The sequence below is a fragment of the Amphiura filiformis genome, chromosome 15, assembly GCF_039555335.1.
Source record: "Amphiura filiformis chromosome 15, Afil_fr2py, whole genome shotgun sequence".
Lineage (NCBI taxonomy): Eukaryota > Metazoa > Echinodermata > Ophiuroidea > Amphilepidida > Amphiuridae > Amphiura > Amphiura filiformis.
In genome coordinates this window covers 24,090,590-24,107,461 of record NC_092642.1, presented here as the reverse complement: position 1 = coordinate 24,107,461, position 16,872 = coordinate 24,090,590, and positions in this window count along the sequence as shown.

Sequence of the window (16,872 nt, the reverse complement as noted above, 5' to 3'; positions counted from 1 at the left end):
ATAAACATGATATAGAGAAAGATAAAAGTGAAATCTGTTTTATATATCGACTGTTGGAGCACAAACATGTTAACTGCTAATGCTAAGGCAACTTGGAGCACGTTAGTTAAATGCAGTTACTTTTTTGTGGTGTAAGCTGTCTTAGCAGTCACTAGGATCCACAACATTCTCATCCATCAGGACACAGTTCTTTAACCCCAATACATTTGTACATTCATTGAATGACCTTTGAAAATTTGGGAACAAAAACTCATACTCTGCAACTTGAGGTCAAATTTTGTACGAGTGTTTAATTGAGGTTATTGAACTATGTCATTGGGATGAGGCCATTGTGGTCCATGAGTATTTAACCTTTTTGTTCTCCAATAAGTCAACATGATGTTTCATTAATTATGTTTCCATGGTAATAGTTAAAAACAATTCATACCATTAAGGAAATTGGTAAAATATGACCTCATTGAAGTTTTGGTTACGTCATTTGTGTCAAACTGGGTGTGTGGTAATTTCTTTATAGGTATTAGATGCTCTTCACTTATATCGGACGAGGTGAAAATTGTATGTCCCTTCTTCTCTATTCATGCAAGGGCAAGGTAGCTCCATTGCGGATTGACGCGGTACTATAGTATACGTGTTATAATTTACAAACATGTCTTGAAGTTTATAAACCACATATAGTTAGCAGTGTTAACAGACAGAAGAAAAAACAAGTGCCCTTATAAGTTATATGAAAAAATGTATCATTTTGTATATAATTTAATTTAAAAACAGGTATGACACACTTGATATAGCCCAAGTGTATGTGACGAATGTCAACATGTTCCTTTGATTGGACTAACGTAACCGCACAATCGTACATTGATGAGCCAAAAATGTAATTGATTTGGGTTTTAGTCACTCTGAAAATCCTGAGAAACTAACTCCTGGGAGATATATATGCACACAGGACCTGTCTTTGACAGTGCGTCATCCAAAAGTTGACACCAAATTTTATTAAAAAGTTTAGCTCTAGTTGACGAAGAGCGTGTTAAACTTTTGACCCTAGTGATAGCTCTGTCGATTTGAATACTGTATAAAAACGAACATGGATTGAAATCAGAAATGATAGTTAGTAGACCCAAGTGATTAATTAGTAGAGGATTAGGGATGCCATTTGACCAATCTTGATGGAGGAAAACTTGAGTCAGGATTGTGATACGTGATTGACATAACTACATATGGCCATGGTTTGCCAGGGATTTAACGTTTGAATCACCGGTGTCCAGGGAATTGAGAAGTGCGTTAATTTCTTCTACTAGTCATGATTGGCATCAAGAATTTGTATTGTATCATGTGTGGACCCTGATGAACCTTTCTGTTATTTTTTTGTTTAAAAATGAGTATTATAATAAGCCTTTATATCTAACTTGTTTCGATGTTGTTTGCTTAGTTCTTCGTGACTCTGTTCGCCCCTCAAAATATTGCGGGGTGAGACCGAGGCGCGAAGCGCTGAGGCCACCTGGCTCGTGGTTAGGGCCAAAATTAGACAGAATGGAGCCCAAAATTTAAGGTGCATAAAGTTCAAAATGAAACAGGTCCGAAAACACATGAAAAAGTTGAAGAATTTTTCAATTTCAAAACGCCCTAAGCTGAATAGTTCAGCCACCAAATCAATGAAAGATTGGTAACGACTGCCCAATGAAATTGCGTATTAGTTCTTGTGCTAAAATATGTAAAAGTACACGTCAATTTCATTGGATAGAAAAGCAGACGCGTATCGCCAGTAATGGTGTAAACTAACGATTCGACCTTAAAATGATAATCGAAACACCTGCAATAACTTAAAAGTTAAACTAATTTACCGAACCTTGATTTTACCGAATACACAAGTTACAATTACTTTTTGGTTACAAAAAGGAGTGTCAAGTGTACAATTAATTACAATGAAATTATCGTGTTGAATTAGTGCGTTTAAACTGAGTCTTACAGCGTGACGAATATAGCTAAGCACCGAAGTGTGTAATACGGGTTTACTTTTCTACCGCGTCAGTGCAGAAAATTGAAATCCAAACGCGAAATGATTCCAATTTCCGACATGAGATCACTATCATGATACTCTTTCCGTGTTACTAGTTTTCTTATACATGAGTATTATTTACTTATTTATTTATTTATTTATCGCAACTTTTGATGTTTCTTTGTAGGTCGCACGTATAACGGAAATTTTGGTTTAAAGTGCGGTTTCGAATAAGTGCAAAAAGTTGTAGATATAATTCGTTACAGTGTTTCATTATGTTTGGAATTTGGAATCGTCAAATGTTATTATGCTTTTTGTCACTTTAATACGGTTACCTTAGTCAGCAGTGTACAAAATCGTACACATCTTTTAACGGATTGGCATTTGGATCGGTTTCAAGTTACTCAAGAAGAACGCAACAGGATAATTTCTCTTCTTGATAAAAAAGTGAAATATGACAATTTATATGATGTGACAATTTTTTTGCCGCCACAACGTGTAGGTTTAACTTAAGTTTGCATCAAAACGAATTGATGCAAACTTAAACCTACACGTTGTGGCGGCAAAAAAATTGTCACGATTGTAAGAGCATGAAGTGGATCACGTATACGAATAGTCGGAGCCACCACTGACTTCAGTATAAGTTGGGGACTTGGAAAGCACAGCACACGTACCCTTAACCTTTCTACACGAGACGTGTCCTGAATAAGAGCTCTTTTACGGCAGTGCATGAGTTTAAGCACTTCAACCATGTTAATGTCAAATCACAAGTTCATAGGGATACGATTATGAATACCAAGATCATTTTCGTGTATAATCCTCAAAGATGTCGTGCTGCTCTTGTTGATATTACGGTGTATGAAAGCCAACAATATATGCCCCCACTTTGTTTAATTTAATATAGAAGATCATTGGTGTATCAGCAATACAGATAGGATATAGGGAAGTTGAGCGCAAATTATTTTTTTCTGTCCTGAATGAAGAGTTTTGACCTTTCAGAGACCTCGCTAGCTGGGCCTATTCTCGTTCGTCATCTTGCTCAAGTCACGGGCTTATAGAGTTTGACAAATTGGCTTGTTGTGCTCCTGCGGCGAGGGGAAATGAGGTTCATGCGGCGCGCGGAATGTAACGCATACACACTGTTGGTCAACCCGGCTGCGTGACTAGGCCATTGCAAGTAAAATGGTTGCTGAGTATTTACATGATTGAATTAGCTGTTTTGTACTTATGTTGTATGTTATGCTTTGACATTTAAGAAAAATCGGGGAAATTTGTTATTTTTTCTATCCACAAAATATAGTAAGTGTAAAATAAATGTATTTTGCAAAACTTGTGGAGGATGACGCCATCAACAACCTCATGCCCTCGTCGCAACTCTTTCTCCATCAAAATGGAGATTTTCGGTATCTAAAAAAGCCCGTATCTTCATCATTGTTCGTGTGGAAATATTTAAATACCAGTAAAACTCGCCTGTATGAGATGTGAGTGGGATCAAAAACATTCAACCATGATGGTGAAATAGGACCATCCTACTTTTTTAATGTTAACCACAGCCGAATTTGAGACATTCTTATTTTCATGTTTGCGTATTTTATTGTATGTTCCTTTTTGTTTTTTCCATACTTTAATGCTCATGTGCTTTAATTCTAACCATCCATAGAGGAACTAAGATGAATTTACAACTTATTTTTGAGAAACTTGAGTGGTCCATTTCCGTGACGAGTCGAAATAGTCCTAGATGGCGCTATACCTTCTGCTACAAATGACAGGCAAACTTTTCGTAACATTTTCAGTGGCTTACAAAAAAGTTCTAATATTTAAGGGTAGGGAATTAAAGGGTGTCAAACGTTTTCATAACATTTTCAAAGGTTGCCATCTTTGCAACATAAAGATGATTTAAGTGTTCACTAATGATTGTTTAAATGTTTGCTAAAAATATTTTACAACACATTTTGAGATAGAGAAATATGTTTATGGCTTCTCTTATCTTTTGATAATAATCACACATTTTAAAAACGTTTTCATGACCTTTATAAAACCCGCCATTTAACTTGTTATTAAAACGCTTTTCCCAACAACACCACGTTATAACGTTTTAAAACATTCGTGTTTATTGTATTGAACGCTAAGTATTGACGTCATTTTAATCACAGTGTGCATGCATGTTAGAAAAGGACTTTCGATGTGACATAGCTGGCATACCGGGTGAGATTTCTTGGACATGATAGATAAAGACACTCACAAAGGATATCCTGAAGGGACTATCGGCAGGCAACCCGGTGTATCCTCGTTCATGAAAATTGAACGAATCTATCAAATCATGCATGCCATCCATATGTAGATCTCCCTTTTTGAAGTCACTATTTCCCTTTTCCCTTAAAACCATTGTGTTTTATGTTTACCAACTTACATAAAGTTATTTGTGTTTAATTTTACTTATTGACAAAAAGTTATATCCTTTATTTCATGTTATTTGAAAACATTACTACTAATGTTTAAAGATAATCACAAAATCTTTGTCTGTGTTGAAGATATTTATTTCCCCTTAAAAGTATTTTAATTGTGTTCTTTTCAACTAAAACTGCATTATAATTTTTTTCTGTTACTGCCTAAGTCAAGAGCAGATAAGATGAGAAATAATCTTCTCTGGTTAGAGATAAACAAAAACAAAGATCTTCACTCCAAGAAATGGAAGAAAAGCTTGAAAACCATAAAAGGATCTTCGGAACGAGTTGCGGTTCTTTAAAAATCCTTTATAATATCTAATGGTTCATAAATGTTAAAGTATATGGTTCAAGTACAAGCAGGGGATATGAAACATATCAAGAGAAGACAATATTAATTTAGAACCATTTTGGCACTTTTTTTACCGATTTTTGTTTTGTTTCATGCCTTTTAAGTTTCAAACGCATTTGTTAAGGTGTATCCAAATTTGTTAACAAGTTATTTTTCAACCTTACATGTTTCATGATCATTAATAATGTATTGACTCAAGTATAGATGCACATGTGCACAATTCAAAAATAGTATATGAAAATGGTTTACCATTGATTGTCATACATGTGTATTATGAAAACCTATATCATTATTATATACCATTACGACCATTTTTCTGTAACTTGTTAACTTGTGGTCTCTTCTGTTAATTATTATCATGTTTTTACATTTATCACAGATACTCAACAATTTTTTTGATCTGTGTATTTATCTTTTCGTACGTTTTAAGGTGCATTTAATGATGTTCAGTTACACGTTAACAATACATATTTGCATCAATCTTTGGGTCCCATAAAGCATGATTGAGACACATAAAATCAATGTTTTGGTTGTCGTCGCGTCCGGGAGGTTTTGGAAAGTGATGAGGCATAGAAATTTTTTCAGTGTAAAAGTGGCATAATTATAATTAATTTATTATAGCAGTTGTAAAAGTATGCCAATACGTTTTGACACATTCTTGAGAAAACTATAAGGTACTTTTTGTTTCAGGGTTCTGATAATACTACACAAAAACATCTATATAAAGGTGGTTCACATTGCTTGACTAAGTTTTTATAATGAATTTCGAGAGTTTAAAATCAAACATTGTACTTAAAACTTGAATTTAAAAAGACAAATATGGACCAACTCCAGAAAATGATGTGGGCGGGGACGAGAACCAAAATATTACTTTTCTGTGGCTTTAAGTTGAGTAAGGGATGAAATCAAAACTCAACCGGTGGTTGAACCGCGTTCCGGACGGAGCCGGCGGTTGACCGCCGGTCGAGTTTTGATTTCATCTCTTACATGATTGTGTAATCGCCCAAAATGTGTAAGTTTATGAATGAAAGGAATTTACAAATGCAGGGCGCACATACAGGAAAACAAAGCAAGAAAATGAATTTTAAACAAGTTTTGTTTATGGTTACCACGGTGACGTCATGTAAAGATTTGTACATATTTTGAATGTAAAAAAGTGTGAAACTGTACAAAAGACCAACCCACCGATATGTAGACATGTGAATTTTTTTAAAGTGTCATACTGGACAAACCTGTATGCTACCTATTTATATTATGTACATCAACATTGAAAATATTATTTGTACATACATACACGTGTATAAGAGCTGTTTTAATTATATTAAAAGTTATATACTTTGATACACCTTAATATTTTTTGTTTCTCGTGTTTTCTATTGCGTATTCGATATCCGGGTTGCCAGTGGGTTTGATGTTGTTTTGGTGTCCATAGTTTTGTCGGATGAATTGTACTTCTCAATACCACCAAATTTCATGTTCAATGGACCTCTGTCATCATTGAGCATTTCGAGATATGGAATGTAAGTTCATATATAGGTCAAAATTCAAAACTGCTCAAATACTATAATTTGGAGTTTTCTTATTAGGGACGCACCATTAGACTTCAAGGGGGGGTGGAGGAAGTTGGGGTCGGGGCAAGATTTTTTTTTTCGCCGCCAAAGGCGGCGAAGTTTTTGTTTTTTCGCCGCCAAAGGCGACAAGTTTTGTTTTTTTACATTTTCATGCATTTATACAGTTTGGTGAGGAAAGGTTTTTTTTTTTTTTTAGTGTTGGTAGGAAAGTTTTTTTTTTTGCTCATGTAGTAGGCCTAGGGGAAGTTTTTTTTTCAAAACTTCCTAACCACCCCCTTGAAGTCTAATGGTGCGTCCCTTACCAAATTTTTGACACTGACCTGACAGTTTCGTATGTCTTGGGCGACATACTTCCTCAGAGTGATTGGTATCCCATCATCCTAGTGCTGCTGGTAAAACAGCTCCATCCCCAGGGGGCATGGTCTTGAGGAGAGGGTCATACACGTGACTAAGATGGTAGGCCCCTCGTCTCTGTTCATGACGGAGGACCTCTCTTGCGAATCCATATTGATTCTCTGATGAAGCGAGTACTCGCACCACACTCTTTCTGTAATACAAAAGAGGATGATGGGATACCAATCACTCTGAGGAAGTAGGCCTATGAAACTGTCAGGTCAGAGGTCGGGTTTAAAAATTAGTGGACTTGATTCTTCAAAACCAAAACTTTTTACACCAAAACAAACTTCTGTGGAAAAATTACGTTTGGCAACCGGGCTACGACTTCATACAATGATTAAAACGAATGAATAAGCCTGCAGGGATACTTAGTCAAGGTATGGTCGGCCAATTAGGTCAAAATATGTCTTGTTTGACAATTTTCTTGACAATGGCATATTAAAGTCGAAATCACAAGTAGCCTACTACAGACTGCAAAATAATTAAGGTACCAGTTATTTTCACTCTAGAAAAGACGGATATGTCATAATTAGAACCACTTTTGATTCCGTTCCTTCCTTCATGGGTCAGTTTTTAAATCACCGTTTCTTTACTACCGGTTTCAACAAATGATGTCTTAAGGGCTCGAGCTGTATTGTCTCAAATATCTCCGAAATGGGAGAAAACTGCCATGTTTGCTGTGAAATTTTGCCTAGCAATATCTATCTCAGGTGCAAAATTTATGGTGCACATTTAAGATTGAAGTCTTTAGATTAATATTTTAGCAATCTTAATATTATTAGTTGATAGGAAATTCTTCAAATATGCCTGTACATAACACGACGCATAACAGCCCACGCAGTTTTTTATAGGTGAACTCTTTTCGAGCAGTCCGTGTTGGACGATGACCCTATGTTTTTGCTGAGGTATTTACAGGACCTTGAAATAAGAATTATGATAGATATTTGCGACTTCGGAATGCAACGAAGGCATGTTCGAAGCTCGTCAATACACAATATACTACCTGATTTTACACTCTCGTCGACCACTGTCTGGCGCATGTTATTTTGTTACTTTAAATTCAACAAAATTCCAATTTTTTAGGCAAAAAGACTTCTAGAGATACCATCCTGCATGTCCATGTTCGATTTATGGTAATACAATTAACCAATTTTTAAATATCAATTTGTTTAGATTCACGGAAGCCATATTTTGTGCATTTTCGACAGTAACGAGTGAACGCCAATTTTGGTACAAATTTGTCAGTTTTGCCAAAGTTATTTATCCGGTTAACTAACGAATACCAAGGTTCATAGGCGAGGTAATAGCGCTATGTTATTTAATTACTTTTACTTACGATTATCATCATGATTCCGTTTGAGAACAAATATAATTCCTTATGGGTCTCCAACTTTGTCTTCAAGCTTCTTCACACGACAAGCCATGTGTTGCCAGGCAAGTCAAAAGCAAATTGGGACAAATCGGCACTAAATATGGCCCGTAACTACATCAATATATCACCCAAATGTCCATGTTATTTAGGGTACAATGTTAATGTAAATAAATTGTAATATACAATTTTAAAACAATGTTTAAAATGTTCTAACGTGCGTATGCGCGATTCTTTCTCCTGTTTGAGTTTTAATGTATATACCTGTAATGTATTGACAATCAATTCATAAGAAGCCCAAAGTTAATACCAACACTGCAGCGCTGGAAACACGGTTAATTCTGTGAAAGGATTTGTCATGAAGTCGTTCTGCTTGATTTATCAGGTCTATTAATGTGACAAAGGAACAGGTCTCTAGTTTGATTCCACAACCATTCAAACCGAGCTCATGTTTTATTGTATCATCGTGTATTAAAATCAGGAAGGCTATGTCGTAAATGGACCGGAACAATATTATTCTGTCACCTGTGTTGAAGGACGGTTCTAAGATACAGGGTGTTCCAGAATGATATACCGTGTTTGAAAACATTAATCAACATTGTATTTAATTTGAGTACGGTACGTGAAATACAATGGCATAAATGTCACCTACTTATTGTGTTACTTTCATTGCAAAAACTTCATTCGTTTTGGCGTGATATTGATATTCTTAAAACTGGATGTTTTGCACGTGTAAAAATTGCATGTGTGTAACTTACAGCGCAAAGGCTTCATAAGCACAAGACATTGCTGCTTTATCACTATCGCATAGGCCTACTTTGCAATTATGTGTAGACATCATACAGTTGTCATAGGAGATACACCAAATTTGGCACAGATGTAGAGCTTGAAACACTGAATAATTCTTGATATTGGATTAAGTGACCTTTTCATGTGTTTTCAATATTACGAGGGCTCAGAGCAAGAACTAGCTATGTCCACAATTACATGTTACTCATTTCGGCAACAAATGGATGGTTAATTCTGCACTCCATAATAAATGCAAGTGACACCCTGTAGCTTAAGATGACAGCGAGACAGGTTTCAAGATCGATTTCACGACCAGCCATACCTTACCTGTTTTATTGTTACCTTATGGAGGCCAGACTTTTATTTGAATGATAATGGCTCTGTCACGCCGTATTGAATACCCTCTGTACGGAATGTTACATCACAATTCAGTATAATTATTCAAGGTTGGTACGCGTGTCTGTCATCGACTTGACAACAGGCATACCCGGTACAAACATTTTGTAAATCGTGGAAAGTCGTATTTATGCAAAATGATCAAAAAATGATACTTTTAGGTGTTATTCTGTTAGTTTCTGTTTGGCAAATCATAAATGCGTACGTGTTTTGGTCAAAATGGCAATAATCTTACTTTTACCCCTACCAACCTGATATAGCTTTACACAACCCTTAAATCAAAGGGTACATATATTGGCTGCTATGGTTTTAGTTTTGACATGGTTTGTCTCTGCTTAGGATAACTGGTGTATTAATTCTTTTGCGTATGTATATTGGTACGCCACTCAGGTCTGACACCCTTCGTTTCTTTTGAGAATGGTGCACCAATGAAAACACGGAATAACTCAAAGCACAAATCGAGCATCATATCCACCATGTTCTTTAACTTTCTTTGAGCGGATCTTTAGGCAAAAACCTCAATATTTGTCCCCTAAAATTTATAATTTTATATTCAGTATTAAATCTTGATCACGTGATATAGATTTGAGGACACGTGAACTACTCAAGCTGCTGTTTTTTATCATCCGGGTTCTGGGACCCGTAGAGCACCTTATAGCGATTTGATACTAGTATACTGCGTGTAATGCCATATATTTATGAGTGGTCGTCGAAATTGCTTTTAAATTTCAAATCCAAAAAAAATGTTTAAAATCTTTTGTATTAATTTTTTATTGGTTTCAGCAACTGTATTTTGATATTTTTGATATTTTGAAATATAGGCCTATACACAGCATACAAATTAGCACAGATCCATTTACTACTAATACTACCGCCTCCTAAACCAATAGGCCATTATTACAGCCCAAGAATCGCACTGCCCAACATGCCCAAGATATTTTCCTTGGCAGGTTCAACGGTTCTTGGAGAACATTAGTTTAATATACTAAGTGAAAGAGACATCTAGCGAAGGCTATAATTATTTGAAGCCTAGTTGCCTATTCCTCCTGCTCCTACCGATGAAAAAACGGGTCACGTGACCTACAGGAAATCGGTGTGCTCATTATCCGCACTGTCGCAATTTAGGCAAAGAAGATCAAAATCAACTATCAAGGGGTGACAAGTCTGTAATGTTTGAAATCATTTCAAATAGCCAATAGCAAATCAGCTCCAATTTTCGAACATTATACCGATGATGATAACAGTGTAACAGAATATCCGGCGTCAGAACATGCATGCGCCATTGTTTGACAAGCTTGTCATAGCCATACTTTCTCCTGTTTTTATTTCCCTTCACTTTTTTCAATCCCTCAATACTATGATCACCACCCTAAGGGAACTCAACACTTTTCCTATCATTCAATAGCCGCGGCTAAGTTTTGAACTCACGATCCTTGCGTCGCCAATATTAAGCCAATATATACACTGTAAGGCAGCCTGGTAGCTTGCCTTTGCTCATGTTGAAAATACTTCCCCAAGTTCTTTCTTTCCAACTTACCGCATTTATTTTGTTAACGATTCAAAGTCCCGTTAGCGGCGATAGATCGCCTGCTCGGATCCTAGTAATTTGTTGTAAGATCTTGGCTATGAACAACACGCACTAATTGTCTAGACGACGGCAATTGCCTAAAGTGTGTACTGTCCGTTTATTTATTCCCTTAACCAAGCAAAAGACAAAAATGTCAAGAGTTTTTGGAATACTTTTCTCTAAATATTTATAGCCCTAGTATGAATAGTTTCTCACCGCCCATGTACTTTACTCTTTATAATTCACATGTAAACGCAAAAGGGGCTTTTTTTGTTACTTGATATTGTTCTTTTAAGGTTAACGGGTGTAAAGTTAAGACCCTGTCATGCCTAAATACATATAATAATAATAAAACGGTTTTAAGGATCCGTGATTAGTACAGCATGCGCGCTAAAATTATTGCTGTAATGATTTTGATGTTTATTATCATTTGAATGTTTCCTTCTTCAACTTCAATTGCAGTATACACCACTTCAAGTTCAATTGCAGGATAATTATATACACTTTTAGAAACAAGGGCTCTTGACTTTATAGCCCTCAACATGCTCAAGAGAAAAGGATCTTAAAAAATGAAAGCACAAAAATGGTTCTTTCTGACCTTTCCAGAGCCTTTTCACTTTTTATTCAGGTCTAAAATGGTGATTTCTATAGCTTTTCCAGAACCCTTTTCGGGTCTAAGGTTCTAAAATTATATCATGACAACTCAAGGACTCTTTAGGTTCTACTTAACCTTTTAAAAGTGTTTGCTTGTTTGTTTTGATCTAAAATCTACAACCGCGTTATTTTTTGCGCCAACTCAGTTTCAGCAAATATTGCAGTAGGGCGACGAAAAAAACCATGTTCTACGGGCGGGCGGACCTTTCAAGTATGGTCGGTCGGTGTTTTTTTTTGGTTTTTTTTGTTTTGTTTTTGAAATGACCCCAAAAAATCACCAAAATCTGTAAATATTTTGGGATTTGGGAAAATACACACAAAAAATGTTCCTGAATTTTTCGAAATTTGGGTCGGCATTCATTTGTATATACAGGAAATTTTGTCGCCTAGTCTGTTTTTTCATTTCTTAATCTTTCTTTACCATTGCGACGTTTTTCCACAAAAAAATTGCATTCAAGCAGAATGGCTATTAGTTTCATAACTACCCAGCAAACACAAAACGTTTTCGACATCATTCGCAAAAGGTTATAAAAGGTTGTCAGAAAACGTTTAAATGTCGGATTATATAAAGGGTATATTAAGAGTATAAAACGTTTTCATAACCTTAAAAAATATTTTTTGATAATCTACTACTCAGCAATCAAAAATGATTTATAGAGAACGTTTAAATGTCGGGTTATATAAAGGGAATAAAAACGTTTTAATAACATTCCAAAAACATTCTTGAAAACTTGATACAAAACATTCTATACATGTTATTTTGGAGTTGAAAAAATATTTTGCGAAAAATGTTTGCCCAAAATATTTTCAATAACGTTTTAAAAACGTTTTCATGACCTTCATATAACCCGACATCTAAATGTTATTAAAAGGTTTTGAAAAAAACATTTTAAGAACATTTCTGTGTTTGCCGGGTTTAAATATTTTAACATAATGTTATTTAAATATTGACACAATATTTGGCAAAAATCTTTGCAAAAATAGTTTACAATAACATTTTTTGAAAACATTTAAAATATTGTTGTACTGTGTTTTTCATACAAAACATTTTAAAACGTTATCATGACCTTTATATAACCCGACATTTTAATGTTATTAAAACGTTTTTACCTAAACCAAAATCCAAAATATAACTTATTTAAAACGTTTTTAAAACGTTTTTGTGTTTGCTGGGTATATACTCGTATTTTCATGAGACTGGTCCATCTTCGCTGAAGCTAATCATGATATGCATTATTTTGAATTTAAAATAAATTATATTTTACCAACAAGGGCATATTACTGGAATATAGAAACATTCAACATGTTCAAATACCACAAACTAGCGCACGGCCACCTCCCCCTCCTTCAGGAATAAAATTTGGACGGCAAAGAGTAAAGTGTCATTAAAATAACTAAAAATAGGACTCAAAATTGAATTGACAAATGGGGACGAACATTTGTGCGGAGCTCGAACCCCAAACCTTTCAGAGTGTCCTTGATAAACAGGGCTCAAGTCTGGTACTTATTTATATGGACATGAGCAGAAAGTGTTAGGGTTAAAACTTGGCACCGTCAGTCGCTCCTTGTATCCGCGGGATGCTCGTGTGCGAACTATGAAAACACCCCATTTTGCATCTCATTTAAGACGAAACACCGCCCCTTTCGCGTTTTCGCGATTTACTTATCTATTTTTTCAACAAAACACGAACAATATTTCAAAGATACATATGGTCGAATCCAACGAAAAGTGTACACGGCATGTTCAGGGCCATAACTTAAAAGTATGAATCAATTGGCATTCGTTTTTGTATTGTGTTTATTCGCTTTGATCATACGCTTCGCGCCATATATAATAAGACCCCTTCTGTGAAAAACTTAGACACAGAGACCCCAAAACATGCTATTTTTACCCATTTTTTCAAAATATTTCTTAAAGTATTTTTAAAAACATCTAAATCAGTTATGAAAAGAAGTCATTGGATTGAATCTAAATTGATTTCCTGAAAGGAGTGTATTCAAAGATTGCCTGTTCAATTTTTCACATATTTGTACATAATTATGAATTTTTGTGATAATTTTTTGAGTGGTATTTTTTACATTACCTACGAATACCATGTTTCATAGCACTAGATATATCTTTAAAAAATGGAAATCACTAATAAATGCGCAATTGATACAAGCTTTGATATGTCCAATACTGAAATGCATTGCATTCGGACATCTTTATTATTGTGTTTAGCTGCCAGAAATTCTAAATGGCACAAAGGTAGGTTTGGTAAAAAATATGCATTACCTCCGAATACATGTTAAAAGCTGTGCCATTTCCACAAAGTGAGAGAATAGTAAACAATAGTTAAGCAATAGGTGCAGGGTAATACACTCTTTATTTCTACCAAGTTTCAATAGCCTGCGTTTAAATATTTCTGAGATGTCAACAATAAAAGCAAGTATTCGTAGGTAAATTTCGGTAACCGAATGTTACCTACGAATACACTTTGACATCATGACAGTATTGTGAAACACCGCCATTCATGCCAATGCCCATATTGGTACATAACGAAGGCCTGTATGTTTGCTATCAAATCATATGTCAATGAAAGTTGCGAATTCACATACATGCCCACCATGCAAACCTGAATACGGCTTAATTGGTGAAAAATATGTACTGAAATAGACGACGGTCTGCTCATTTGAAAGAAAAATCAGATTCAAAGAAGATTAGAAGGGGATAAATACTTGGATTTGTCAAGTGTCATGTGTGCTTCATTTTAAATGTTTACCGACCTTCTGGTTTCTTAGTAATTTGTGTCCAAATTGATTTATTCGAAGGCAACTTTTGACGTTTTCGCTAAGGTTACCTACGAATACCATGGAAAAAACGACTGTTCTCATTGTCTCATGATCTAGACAACACATTGATGGACCCTGGTATAAAGCTAATTGTAGTTGCCCTCAAACGAAAGGCCACAAGACGTAACTGACTCCAAGATGGACTTTAAGCGTTTTAAGCGATTTGTGTGCAATTAAGCAAATTAAAGTCACTTTAGTGCCTTTGTTTCTTACTTCAATCCTCTTTCAACCGTTGTGAACCGACATTATTAATACATGATAGGGTCTAAAGTATCAATAAACGCACATAAGAAAATAATACATTCAAAGTGCTTTATAAAATGAAGTTTTGATTGCGATATCCCCCAAATGTCTAATTCTTACCTACAAATACTGAAATGTTACTTACGAATACAGCATAATACATGACATGTGTAATGAAGTGTCCCTACCAATGGAAATTAATTGAAAAAAACTTCAAGCGGTACCCCAGGACACTATTATTACCCATATACGGATTCATTCAACAATTATTTATTTTGTAAAATTGCTTATTAACTACTTGTATATCAAAATGAAGTGGTCAAAATCTTGCTAAAAGCATCCAAAAATTTTGATCTAAGGTAATAGCATTTATTCATTTGGACGTACCATCTGAAAGGGATCTAAAAACTACCATTTTATTAATTCATTACCATAATAGCAAAATTTAAACCTATAAACGCAATATAGATATTGTTAAATCGCTCATGTTACCTACGAATACCCGGGTGGCTGCAGCTTTTCATTGTATAAAGCGTTAGGTGTATGCGTATAATTCCTAATATTCTTGAAAACATATATCATACTCGTTCTTATACAATGTGTAAATTGATTCATACTCATTTGATAAATAAAATACAGAAACTGACCTAAACTTCATTTTCAAAAATAAACTGGCATAAATTGACTAAGATCATATTGATCGCGTTATAAAAATAAAAACAAATATTTTCTGGTTGAGTTAGCATTTTCCTGACACCCTGTGGTCTACATTACACGAAAAAAGCGTTAATGGGAATATTCCATTTGTTTTAGGTTGATTAGTATTGCGATAGTGAAAACATCCTAGTGGTATTCGGAGGTAACATTGGGTTTTGATATCACATTTACTATCACACGTCCTGGATTTATTTTTTAAGATTAGTAATGGCACTTTTGGTTCCTATAAGGCCAATATGTCATCAATCAATGGGCAAAAGGAAAAAATTGTGGAGACATTTTTATTTCGGACTTTTATTTTTGGCCTGTGGACACTTTTGGTTGGATTCGACCATATACATGAATCTGTAATTTATATACTGACAGTATATAAATTAGGTACATGTAATATTTGAATGGGGCTTCAACTTTTGCCAAATTTTTCATTTCAATACTGTAAATCCAAGAGTTTAGGGTTTCTGTAACACTTTTTAAACACTGTATGGTGTTTATTTTTTCATTTACGCTAATGCGTTTTTTTCATAGAAAGGGTTCTTAGTAGAACAGAAAAAAGGGTTTTTATCCAAGAAAATGATTTTTTAGTACCAAAAAGGGTTAACACTACGTTTTACTTTTCTTAACTGTGTGATGAGTCCCTGAATGAATGAATTAGAATGTCCCCAAGCCTAAATCTTTAAGGTTCTTTATAGAACTTTTTAAAGTTCTTTTTAGAACCTTATTACTGCTTAGGGTTCTACATACAGGGCAAAAAAAGGTTCTAAGTAGCACCTTTTTTTCTGAGCGTGTACCTGCAGCCGGCATATGACTAATATGCTTTATACTGATTGGTGAGCAGGGTTTATTGTTTACTGTACTTAGTGAGCATAGGGGGCAAGGGGGGGGGGGGGACGGGCCCCGGGCGCCACCCTTAGGGGGGCCTAATCAGCATCGAACAGCACTGGTAGACCCTATGCCGCAACCCGTAACATGGGGTAACGTCGGTCAGCATAATTTACGAAAAAATCAGGATTTTTTACCAAAAATTGGTGTTGTTTTTTTTTCTTTTTTTTCAGAAAAAATAAAAAACCATATTTGTGAGCAAGGATGTGTGCTTGATTAATTTTGCAAGCGGTCAAATGTCACAAAAAACAACAACTTGCCCATAGGCCCTATAGGCCTACTAACAGAGAAGATCAATTTTTTTATATTTTTTTTCTCGTGGAATGTAATAGGCCCTACTCTGTCCAAAGTTACCCCGCATGGTCAGGCTATTTTTAACCCCAAGGGCACCCTTAAAAAATTAGGGTAAATTGGGGTAAATGGAACGGTGGGGTAAACGGAACGCTGAGAATATTATTTCCTCAATCAAGAACAAAATTGGGCAACATCACCCTGCATCATGTAAGCAAGGTGTATTGCCGCCCTCAACAAATAACTTGTCTAAACACACTGGGTGGCGTGCTACCAAAATAACTTTTAACCAGGCGGCATAGGAAGCGCAACACGTGACGTACGAGGCTGGCGAAGATACAGGGCTGACAGCCCCATTCAAAATACACGGTTAGCAATT